At 42.8% G+C, this 13,127-nt stretch overlaps 1 long non-coding RNA gene across 1 annotated transcript; it reads right to left on the reverse strand.

The window, feature by feature from the left end:
* Nucleotides 1–3,912: 3,912 nt before the first annotated feature.
* LOC134481927 (uncharacterized) lies at nt 3,913–5,597 on the reverse strand. The gene is made up of 2 exons (XR_010057861.1): nt 4,791–5,597; nt 3,913–4,052 (listed from the first exon to the last, which is right to left on the reverse strand). It is a non-coding gene; the product is annotated as an uncharacterized LOC134481927 (long non-coding RNA).
* Nucleotides 5,598–13,127: the final 7,530 nt, after the last annotated feature.

Genomic DNA, 13,127 nt, shown 5'->3' on the forward strand with positions numbered 1-13,127 from the left:
ACATCTAGGCCTGTTAGCCAAGCCTGCTTAGCAAGTTCACAAGGCTGTGCACAGGAGGCTGATTTCAGGAAACAGAGCACTGGGGGGGGGGGGGGGGCAGGTGAGCTTCTTCAGTCCTCTGCTCACTGTTTCCCAGTGCATGCAAAGTGAGCTGCATTTTCCAATATGAGGTCCCTTTACCATACAGTACCTGACAGGGGAGCCAAACTACCAGCACAAACAGCTAGGAAATCTCCATAACCACAATCCAAGGTAAAACTTGGACTGGGATGCTATCAGATATAATTCCAGTAAGAGAAGGCTAATTCAAAGCCAAATGCTGGCAGGTATAATCAAACTCAGCCGCAGTCCATGGAAGGGCTGGACAACATTGTACCTTTTCACTTTCTGACTGATGGACATCTGGATAATTTTGCTTCATGGCTGCTCTGAGGTGAACCACTACAACACTAATGTACCACAGTTTCTCTGCTCACACCTACTTCTTGTTCTGGAATCGCTGTGTCAAAAGGTTGTACTTTCACAAGAGTTGTACATGGCTTCTCACAGGGCTACCCATTTGACACCTCCAGCAATGTCTGAGGGTCATCACTGTTCTAAACCCTCCTTACAGATGATTTTCACTCACATCAAATGATTTTGAATAACAATGGTTAAGATTGCCACAACACAACACAGGGTGAGTGCTGTGGACTATTTTGAGCCTAAGTTTCTGTCTGAGGCAAAGATGTGATTCCACCTCAGCATAACTCCTGGACATCTTCTGCTTGCAGATTCAACTCTAAGCAAATTAATCTTTCAATTAACAAATTCCAGGCCAAACTCCAAAGCCAAGGTATATTCAACCAATTAGGCCAATCTGGAAAGAAAGTGGTGGCAGGTAACGATTAACATAACCAGGATGCTGAGAAGACACAACAAGCCACATGACCTTCCAGTGTTACTATACACCGAGAGCAAAGAAGGCAGAAGAGCCCTCAGTCAGCAGTTTCTATACTGAGGTATATAGATTTCACACAGCAGCCTCTCCTCACATCCCTGTACCCTATTCCTGAGTTTTTCTCCAAGTAATGTCAATGTTGATGAATAGTTTTCCCAGTGTAAATAATTTCAATAGTGATCAAGACCCCATTAAGAACAGTTTAAAACTAATTGGAAAAATTGTGTTTCCTCTTCTTTCTCTCTCCCTCCCTCTCTCTCTCTCACTCTCTCTCTCTCTCTATATATATATATATATATATATATGAGGCAAAGGAAATGTTTCAAGTGAGAGCTTAGACATTGCTATCCATCCCTTATAGAGTAAACCTGTGTAGGGAATGCACTTCTTCGGCACACTAGGTTGGGAGAGTTGGAGAAAAATTTCCCTTTAATCCTCACATATCTCACACAAACCCTCACCCTGAGAGAAGTCTTTCTTACATCCCTGTTCATCCAGTCAGCTCCAGGACATAAGCCACAGGAAAGAACACTAAAACACTGACATAAAACAGGACGGACAAACTGCTTCTCAAGCTCTGTCACTGTAAACCACGATTTGGACAGGCAGAAGGGAAGATTTTCAATGTACGGGGAAAAGGAGAGAAAGTCCAGAAGCCCCATCATAATTGACAATGAGAGCCATCTTTTGGCAATTGAACTGAACTCTAATCAGTTCTGTGCACTACAAAGATGGCTACCTCATGGCATGTAAGTGTGCAGTGTGTGATCAACAGATCCCCCTTAAGGAAATGCATTTTCTAGTTGAGCAGGAGGATTTGGTTGTCAATCCTCCAGTTTCTTGCATGAAGCTAACATCACAGAAAGTTTTGTAAATGTTCAAAGAGATGAACAACTGGATGAGACCTAGGAGAGTGTCTGGATAAGGTGGAGAAAGGTTAAACTGGTTTGACTTGGTTTATGCTTAGATATCAGGAAAACCTGCCCTTGATGCGTCATTCATCCTACCTGAGGTTGCTTTTTACACGGATTTTCATACTGGCTTCCCCACAGATCCTTGTTGTTTCCTTAATGGACTCTTCCAGTGCAATCTGTTCCCATAGAAGCTCCCTGTTCTCATGCCGTGCTCTCTGGGCATTGTTCTTCAGCTCAAACAACTCAGTTAGGAGGGGGCAGAAGCTGCGGCTGAGACACAAAGAAAAAATGGTGACTCCCAGCCAGTCTCCAACTTCCTCCCACTTCTCCAAGTCCATTGCTCCTTCTAGGGTCCTGATCGGAAAAGAGCCCCAGATTATAGTCCAAGTCCAGAGTAGCCATGGAGCATGACCTAGAGTCAGGTCAAATGGAGAAAAGAGCAACATTCCAGAAGACTCAGGGCACTTCTCAAAAACCTGACATCATTGATTCAAGTTTTTCCCAGAAGAGGACTTAATCCCCATGTGTGCTTATTTGTCCATTTTATTAGAATGTCACTTGGAGGCCAATCTTTCTGTGTCCTGTGTGTCCTAGAGCCTTCCTTAGAGACAGGCTTCCTGGTCTGCTTCAAACACTATAAAGCCTGATCCTCACTTTACTTCAAACATAAGAATGGGCTGACACATGCTGTGCCCTGTGCTGGGGTCACAGCCTTGTAAGTTACTCACCAGTACCAGTCATTTTCCAGTGTAAGGTGTGTACATTTGACCAAAGCTCTATTGACCTGCTCGCTCATTTTCTTCATGTCGGTCATCACTTCCTCGTGCTGCTTCGTGAGCATCTCGGACTCAAAGTTGTTCCTGTGGTAAGGCATGGTCCAAGGATGAAATAACATTATGAATGAAGGATTCAAGAATTACATGAATTCAGACTGAATCCTGAACTACCCCAGCCTAGGACATGCCACATCTTGATCCTTGGTATTGCGTCCATTTGCTATTTATAAGTTTATTATTATGGACACAGGGACAGCAGTGCCAGCAAACAAAAGGAGGGAGCTGATTTGCTTGAGCTCCCTGAGGGAGTTTGAAGGAATTGACTAGCTTGCCAAGAACATTCCAGGACCCTGTGCCACGATCCAGGCTCCAACTTAAACCCATGAAGACTATTCTCCTGTTCTTAGGTAACAATTCTCAATCATAGAATCTATTGCTACATGAAAACCCAAAGGAACATGAACAGTATTTACAGGGAAAAGAATTTATAACACGCACCAGGAGATTCCCATGTGCGTCCACCTGAGCAGATGTGAAATGTTCTACTGCTCACAGTGAGGCTCTCAGCCTCATCATTATCATGCCATGAAAATTGACACAGGATAATTCTCAGGCCAAATCAGAACATAGAATACCCATATCTTAAGTGATACACAAAAACACACTCACACATGCATACACACACACATACTCACACAAAACACATTCTCTCTCTCTCTCTCTCTCTCTCTCTCTCTCTCTCTCTCTCTCTCTCTTTCTCTCTCTCTCAAATACAATTAGAATGCCAATTAAATACAAGGCTGTGGCATTATCTCCAAATACAGTGAATATAATCAGAGAACACCAATGATCCCCTGTTGTCATTCCAGTCACACACTATGCGGCAACAAGTGGGATTAGGCCCCTCCAGCTCTTCACAGGACCTACTGAACCCAAAGCACCTCCACGTCAATTACAACAATGATTGGTCATAATCAGAGCACCTAGAAATTCCCACAAGCCAACACCTGTCCAGGCTCCTTAAATCACACAATGAGAGCTCACACACTACTACCCTCATTCCCAGACTGTGATTCAGGCCACAGGCTATGATTTACGTTTGTAGGAATTAAAATAGCCTGTGCCACCATCCCATTCCCATCTGGACTTCACATTCTCATCCAATCAGGAAAGTGATTTTGACCATGAGGACACCCTGGAGTTGTAGCCTACTGTGATGTGAGGAAATGTGGAATTAACAGAACTTGCATTGTGACTACCTGTCATTTAAATTCTTTCCCGGGTAATCCGCCAGGATTCTCCTGAGTTCATCTCTCTCCTTCTGCATCTTCTGGAGAGCAATTTTGATGTTCTCCAGACGCTTCATTCTCTCCTCCTCAACAGGTGTCATGGAGGGTTGGGATGATGCCTTCTGATCAGACTCTGTAGGTAGATAAACACCAGTGAACAGGCATATATGTGGACACAGTGTCAAGGAAAACTATGCTTAGTCTAAAACAGAAGTCTGAGGATGAACAGTTCTACAGATACAGTGAATCCCTGACAGAGCAAGAAAGCTATCTTTAAGCTGAACTCAGCTAGGTCCCTGTTCCCCACCATCATCGCCATAGGATGACATATGCCATCATAGATATAGACCATACCTCCTAAAGCCATTCCTCTGGCACTGAAATTCTAAAGCTGGCCTAAACAAGAAGAATTGGAGGACGTTCTCAGCTAATGTCTGATGTGAGGCAGGTAAGTCCTTGAGTTCAAACTGCTTAACATCTTGAATCCCTAATCATGTGTGTTCAAGGACAAAGTAACTGAGACCTTGATATATGACCAGGAGAGTATCCCTCTTGGCATCAATTACCCAAGTAATCTACAGGACACTGCTGAGAATGAAGTGTTTCAACAGCCGATCCTGTTATTCTTTGTTATTCTTATAAAGGCTCATCCTGGTATTCTTTGACACTTCCCATGGCGTTAAAGAGATCCAAGGAAAGCCCCTTGACATATAACAGTTCTTGGTTTTCTGTCAAACTAATGATCAGAAATTGTTGAATCTGGGTCAGCCATTTAGGAAGACTGAGGCTCTAAATCATACGTCCTACTCCTGGAAGGACCAGCTCAAGCCAACCTCCTCCAGGAATCCCCCTTGCCCTGCCCAGTACTCACTTGACCTCCTCAAGGACCTTTCCATTCGTCTTCTTCTCCAACGTGATGGAGGGCTGGCCTCCCTCTGCCTCGGTCTGGTGCCTGTATGGATATGATTGTCCCTCCGAAAGAGACTGAGGATCCTGGAGAACATGCCTCCTCGGGAACCCATTAGGAAATGAAGGGAAATCGCTCAGGCAGTTGGTGTCACCACAACACTGGTGACATCACAGAACATTCTAGTGTCTCCTGGATACAAGAGAATTTCCAGGGAAGACACTACCGGTGATGTCAGTGGGAAATGCCATAGCTTACTTGCTAACTACCTCTACCAGACTGACCAGGTTCTGCAGTGGCTTTTCCAGAGACTCACTTTTGAGCCAGGAACACCCATTCGCTCACTCTCCTTCCAGAGCTTCAGAGTTCTCACTGCTTCATTACAACTCAGTTGCTGAGGAGAGGGAGAGTTGTATCAGGCCTTGAAATGGATAGAACATCTTTGTTAACAGCCAAAGATCTAAAGACCGTGGATGAGGGATATTCTTCTTCCTGAAATGTATAAACCCAGGGTCCATGCATGTGACAAATAGTCCAATTCCCACAATTTTTACTGTTCTCCAGAAGCCAATATTTTTTTCCTACACCTTTAAATGTATGCAAGCTGGAGTATGTTGTTTCATGGAGTGTACCTTGAGAGGGGGCATGGTTTCAATATATTCACCCATGTTTTTTCCTGAAATCTCTGTCTTACCATCCCATTTTGTGCAATGGAAACTCCCTTTTCCTGGCAAAATGCTTCTAAGGTATAGGGCAAACATCAAATTGTAATCTTTCTGTCCATTCTTAAAATTTAAAATCCCCAAAAGTGAGGGAACTGAGACCCAAGCCAGAGCCATGGAGGGGCAAAATGCAGAGGTGCTGCTGTCCAAGGAAGAGCAGGAGGAAGTAGAGAAGCTTTAGCACAGCATGGTGCACAGGGAGCTAGAACTGGAGTTCGACCTGGACAACCTGCTGGCTTCACTCAAGAGGACCTACAGGGTGCTTAACCATCATTTATAACTCGGTATCTGGTGCCTCCTCTGGCCACCGAGGGAACTGCATTCAGAGCAACCACAGACAAAAGTCAGCCAAAGAACAATTCACCAAAATAAATAAAAATGAATACATTTTTCTTTCGAAAAGCCATACACATGTATGGTCAAGTCAAACAAAACCCAAGGAAACACAAGAAATGAAATATTTCACAACAACCCAAGAGTGCAAGAAACAACATAAAAACAATCTCTTAAACCTATAATCATTCTATATGTATTTCTTGAAATAGCAGTTGGAGGAAGCAGGCTGTCATGCTCTTATAAGTTCCATAGCCCCATCAACCCTTGTCACAGTCTCCACCTGTTTGACTTTTTCTTAAGCACAAATATGTACGAGTTAGAATCCCGAGTCTGTCTGTGATCAGACTGTAAACTGTAGTCAATGTAACACTGGCAATCATTAGCCACAATCTTCAAGTTTCCCTCCTAACCCCAGAGCACAAGCATAACTTTGGAAAGCAAAACTCACCCTCCACCAAACTATCTATCCTCCAAAATCCAGTCTCTCCAAAACACCAAGTCCATTCCTCATGCTATAAAGTATGGCAGCCAAGCCTTGCATATGAAGGAACGATGGTGCAGGCTCTAATACCTCAGCAAAGAGACATTTCCCTAAATTCTTTTAAAGTCCGGTTTCCATGATAAGAGTTATATTAAAATATTATCCCAATCTAGACCTGTTTCCCTGGCTTGGCTCATGCCACATGTTGTCTACAATAACTCCAGTTTTAAGCCAACTTTCTGTTACCAATGTTAAAAATTTTAACCATACCCAATAACTTAAAAGCCAGTGACCTGGGGTTGGGGATTTAACTCAGTGGTAGAGCTCTTGCCTAGGAAGCGCAAGGCCCTGGTATTGGTCCCCAGCTCAGAAAAAAAGAACCAAAAAAAAAAAAAGCCAGTAACCTATAGCCAAGACATGTAGAGCGTATTATACATTTAAAACCAAACAGAAAAAAATGAAGTGATTATACATATCTTTAGTATTTAGATCAAATACCATTTTTACTTTTTGTAGCTATCATTTTAAATGAAGCACCTTGTTACCTGTTGAATCCAATAATCACAGTCACAGATTTCTCTAAGAGAAACAGACACCAGCTCCCTTACCATAGTAGCTTTGAAGCTACTGGCACCTTTAAGACCAGCTAGTGTAGACATTTAGCCAGCCCCCAGTTATCTAGGATGCAGGGCTCCAAAGGTCAATTGAAACTGTTTTTATTTATTTGTTCTTTTCTTGAAAGGACTTAAAACTAAATCAAGGGGGGAATCAACCAGCATTTAAAGTTTTCACCATTTTTTCTTTTAAGCATGAAACACAAAACATTCAAGCAACGAGAAGCAAAACCCAGACATAAATTGACATCCGTGGACAGCTTGGTGCAACAAGGACAGACAATACACATAGAGGGAAGGAGCTAGATGGTGTCCCACCAAAAGGACCCAGATATTCTTCTTAACGGACCCAGAACCAGAAATAAGCACTTCTCTAATAGGAGTCAGCAAGGAGGCAGGATGTCCCTAGGAGAGCTCTTAAAAAGCTTAATCTCATTTTCCTTCTTTTGCCAAAGCATCTGTGGAGAGTCTGGGAGGACCGTTTTTCTCAAACCATTTTCTCTCTTGTCTAGGGTGTAAACTGTCTCTAATCAGGGTCCAAAGACTAAAAGCATCTATGAGAATTGACTTTGCTTCTCTAGATTTTAGCATAAATCTAAAAGAACACGTACACAAAAACATTTTACCATTATTACCTGGTCCCTTTTTATAAGGTTTATTCACCACTATCCCAAATCTTTATTTTCTTTTGCATGTGCTTTCAATTCCCACGGTCCTTCTGTATCCTGCTTACTGGGACCTTTCCTGGCCCATTTTCCCCAATGTGTCCCTCCTTCACTGGCCGGCTTCCTGGGACCATCTCATCAGGTTGTCCTCTCTTTCCCGATCTTGGTGGGACCTCCATTTGATGATGCCTGTGTCATCAGGACACTGAGGACCGGGCATAGGCCTATAAGAGTTAAGAAGAAACACACACTTGGGTCATTCGTGTTAAAAGAATGCTCTCCGGGCTTTACTGAGATCTCCTTATATACCAGAGGCAAAAGCCGTGGAAAAACAATAAAGCAGGTGAAAATCCCCAACCAGAAAAGTAAGAAAACAGGAGAAGTCTGCATCGTGGCAAGTCCTGGCCCCAACACAGGGGCATAAACAACTTCTTAACATCAATAAGCTGAAAGGCTCAGCAAGAGGAATGGGTGCCATGGAAGGTCCTGGCCCCAAATCAGGGTCCGAGAGCAGCTGCCAAGAGTGTAAACAACTTTTGGCCACAGCAGGCTGAAAGGCACAGCGAGGGGGAAGGGAAACACTCCAAGGTAGGGCCCAACAGGCTAATATAAAAATGTATTTGAAAAACTAAAACACTATATATCAAGAAAAATAATTAAAATGTGCTACATATCTAAGCACAACATTCATAATAGAAAAAACTCAAATGACTGAGAAATTCATAAGAAATATTCATCATTCTTGTATATCACACAAATGCAAATCAAAATTACTCTGAGATCACTTTTCATATTAGTCAGTATGACTAAGGTTAATAACACGTGTGACAACTCAAGCTGACTGGGTTATGGAGCAAGGGGAACATTCATAGTCTCCTGGTGGAAAGGCAAACTTCTACAGCAACTTCAGAGATCAGTATGATGGTTCTTCAGGAAGGTGAAAATTGTTGTACCTTAAGATACAACTCCAGGTCTCATGTCCAGATGTTGGTTCATCCTAGAATAGAGACCTTGGCTCACCCATGTTCACTGAAGCTCGTTTATAATACTTAGGATTTGGAAATATTTAAGTTGTCCCTTAACGGACGAATGCATAAAGAAAATGTGGTGCATTTACAGACTGCATTTCTGCTTAACAATTACAAAAGGCAAAAAGGAAGCATGCAATATGCAGGACAATGAATGGATCTAGTAAAAGTCATTCTGGATGCGGTAATCCAGGCTGAAAAAGACAAATGGGATACATATTCACCTAAATATGGATGTTAGCTGTTGATTCTTCAATCTGTGTAACTGTATGATCAGTTTAGTGTAAGGGTCTAGGGACGTGGGCCAGACTGTCCTCATTTAGGGAAGTACAAGTTCACTCATGGATTGCTGAGGGACACTGTCAGAACAGGAATGTCACATGTGAGGAGACAGGGAGAGGGCAGCAATGGAGGGAACATAGAGAGGGACAGCTAATATGAGGCACTGTATCAAAGCCTAAGAGAGTAGAAACCCTAATTGCTTTTTAAATTGTTTTATAAAGGTAACTAATGCAAGGAGAGAAGTTAAAATGGTGATTGGGTTCATCTATGTGAAATTTCAATAATAAGTAAGTCACAACAGTTATGGATTTTGACTTTCAATGAACCTGTTACAGATAATGAATATCTAGTCCTTATGGAGACATCTGTCACCATCTATTATACACTAGTCATTTTATTTGTTTACATTTCAAATGTCATCCCCATCATTGATCTCTCCACTTTGAACCCCCATACCCTCCCAGTCCTCTTTGTTTCTAAGAGGGCACTCCTCCACCTACCCACCCACTTCCACTTCACCCCTCTAGCATCCCCCTTCTCTGGGACATCAAATTTCTACAGGGCCAGTTGCGTCCCTTCCCAGAGATGTCAGATGAGCCAATTGTTGCTACACATGCTCTACACTTTATGTAGCAGGAGCCGTGGCCAGGACCATATATCCTCTTTAGTTGGTAGTTTAGTCCTGAGGAGCTCTGAAGGCTCCAGTTAGTTGATATTGTTGCTCTTCACATTGGGTTCCAATCACCTTCATCTCCTTCACGCTTTCCCCTAACTCTTTCATTGTGGTTCCCAGGCTTAGTCCAATGGTTGGCTGTGAATATCTGCATCTATGATTTGAACAGAGGCACATGAGAGGCTAGAAGGAAGCCTCTGACTCCAAGGTAAGGTAATAGGATGTAATTCTGCATTTGCCCAGAAGATGGCGACATAGGATCGTTTTCACAAACTTGTTTCTCACTAACCTCTTAGTTCTGTCCAGCATGTCAGGTAAGTTCCCCAATGTGCTCTGTGACTGAAGATCCTTCTGCTTGCTGGAACTCGATCCGCTGCGTGGAATACTCTCGATCGGCGATGGGCGTCTGGGTCGGTGGACGCAATGACTCCAGGATTTGTGAATGAATGGACTGAGTTGAGCAGACATTGAATTCATCTGAGGGGTTGGCATCTCCAGAACCTGCAGCTTAGCATCCATGGATCCAAGAGAGCACAGTGTGCATGGCTGAAATCAGATTCTGTAATGGGGCGGAGGGAGAAACTAAGTTTTTATGTATTTGTTCTTTTTGAAAGCACAAAGTGGGAGATCAGTCAGTTTTCCTCTTTTTGCAACATCTTACTCTGAGCTGCAGGACATATCCTGGGGTACATTGCTTTCCAGATTCAGTGGGCTTTTCAGAAATTCTAGTTTCCTGAAACGGCATGGCCCTACTTTGATGGACTGAGTGGTAGGAAGTGGAAAGGTCCTCTGAGGGGCAGATGAGGATCAGAATATGAAAGGCCAAAAGAAGAGGAAAGACACAGTTATGAAAGGGTTGCTGGTGGGTACAAGGCAACAGAAGCGTAATTCTAAAAGCCCTGTTTTACTATAGCACTGTGGGAAGCATAACCACAAGCTAACAGGAACAAATTGTTAAAATAAAAAATGCCTTCGTTCCCATTCCCCAAACTTCTCCATTTTTTCCACCAAGGTCAATAGAATTTTAAGCCTCAGGTACACCTTCTCTTACAGTTCCATACCTCAGCAGGCTGAAAAATCTGCCCACAGGCCTTGACCTACCTTGACTATGCCTAGCAGGCAGACCTTTTCTCTCTTTCTTTTCCTCTGTTTGAGAGCAGGAGCAAATGACTTTATACAGCAGGCGATTTCCATTATCAACAAACAAAAATTGTCCTAAGTCATTAAAGCTAGAAGGCCAGTAATTGATGGGCGGGTGCGGTAAGGTCATTCGAACTAAACTATCCCATGGGGAAAAGTAAAAGAGACAGCCACACCTGTGTTTAGGAAACAAGATGTCCGCAGGTGATTTGAGTATGGGTGCTGAGTGGGAGAGAGGAGGTCATGAATCCAGCTGAAAAAGCCCACCCCACTTTTAGATGTGTTTTCAAAAGTCATGTATTAGAAATTGAACTGCAATAAAAGTGTGTCAGCAAATGTGCTCTAATGATAGGTGATTAGGTTTGGGGGGTCATATTGACACAGAAACTGGATTAGTGGTAATATCTTGGGAAGTAGCTTGTGTTACAAGGAGAACTTCAGTTATCCCTTGCCTAGGCCATCTACTGTCTTCTCTTCTCTTTTTCCTCTTTCACTCTTCTATCTGGGCTGATGTAGCAAAAGGCTCTTACCAGAGACAAGTCAAAGGAGAATTAAGGTGACATCTTTAGCTTGTTTTCTTGGAGACACATTGGACTGGAAAGGCTGTGAGGGAACCAGGCGGGAGGAGACTGCAAAAGGCAGAACGAAGCAGTGACTGCACTGGTCGTGTTTCCCATTCTGTCACAGAAGCATTTTAAGAAAGGAGGGTTCCATTGGCTCAGAGTCGGGAAGCACAGACTCCATCCTAGAAGGGGTGAGTGTAGCCGTGAGAGGTGCAGTTGGTAGAAGTGGACTGGCTGGCAGGATGTGAATGAGACTCTTTCCATGTGGGTGGAGCAGGGAGCAGAAATAGGGAAATTCTAGCTCTTAGCTTCCTCTCTGTGCCATTTAGTGCAGGCACCTGGCCTGAGAGTTATGGTGTTACCACCATTCAGAGTGAGTTTTACGTCGATTCTCTCCCCAAAACCCCTCAGAGTGACATTCAAAGGCCTGCTTCACTAACACACTAGGCAATTTTTACCTTCCTCAAGTTGTCAATGATCATCAGCAGAGCAAGGCAAGAAGGTAGCACGGCCATTTAGAGGGAGGAATCAAGGAGTGGTGTCCGTGCAAGCCAGAAGAGACCTACAGGAAAGCTGGACATCAAAGAGCCACACACATTCTCTCATGGATTCTCATGGTTTTCCCAGGGTGAGATTCAGATGCATGTGGTAGCTAAAGGCATTTCTGGCTGAAGCCGGTTTTCCTATGTGACATTAGGAAACAGTTGTAATAAAAGAAAGTTTCAATCAGCAATCTGTTCTGATTCTGATGGCCACAAGTCTGATACTCGGCTGGAATTCTCTTCATAACTTTCGATACTTTTGAAAATAAAGGATAGATAGTATAATGTACTCTAATCCTAAAATTCTGTGAAATATGTATTTCATAAATATGCATTACATGATATTCAGTTGAAATTGCTGGGAATTGTACTTTCTTCTATCCCTATAACCACTCTGCTCTGGACAGAATTACTAAAGAATATGATGACTTGGGCTGTGTGTGTGTGTGTGTCTTTGTGCGTTCTGTGTGTGTGTTTATGTGCGGTGGTTTCTGGCCCAACTGAAGGAAAATTAAGGTTTCTGCATTTAAGTATTTTAAGTGGTTTGGATAGATTTTAATTCTTTTCATAAGGTATTTATTCTGGGTTGTCTGGTATGAGTGACAGAGCCGTGCTGTAGTCACTTTACTTTGACAGTTTACCTATGGGTGGCAGTTTTCTGTAGTCCTTGACAGCGATGCTTTAGATCATTTTTCTTACAAACTCCAGCTGGCTCTTATGGCTAGAATAGGAAAATCGATTTGGTTGTTTACTGGTTTTTTTTAAAAATTCCCATTAAAAATTTCTGATGTTAATACTTTAAATAAACATGATTGATTAATATTTTTAAAAGAGGTAAAAACACTCAGACACCTAGAAAACCATGGATGGGTTCCTCTTTAGTCAACTGGAGCCACAAAAATGTCAGAATCACACAGTCAATCAGAATTCACCTGAAACCAGACACTACAGAAATAGTCTCATTTACATAGAAAGAATTGGCTGATGGGAAATGATAAGCAAAGTTGCTCACCACAACCACGAAAGGACTCTTCACAACTGGGCATAGTGACTCAAAGTGCCAATTTCAGGTCTGGGGATAAAGAAGTAGGTAGATTCCTGTAGGATCAAGGCCACCCTGCCCCACCCACCAAGTCCATGACATTTAGGTCTGCCTGACTATACTTAGAGGTCCTGCTTTTCTTTCTTTCTATTATTTTAATATTTAATTTTTACTTGTGCGAGTACATTGCAGCTATCTTCAGACACACCAGAA

This window comes from Rattus norvegicus, chromosome 15 (assembly GCF_036323735.1).
Source record: "Rattus norvegicus strain BN/NHsdMcwi chromosome 15, GRCr8, whole genome shotgun sequence".
Classification (NCBI taxonomy): domain Eukaryota; kingdom Metazoa; phylum Chordata; class Mammalia; order Rodentia; family Muridae; genus Rattus; species Rattus norvegicus.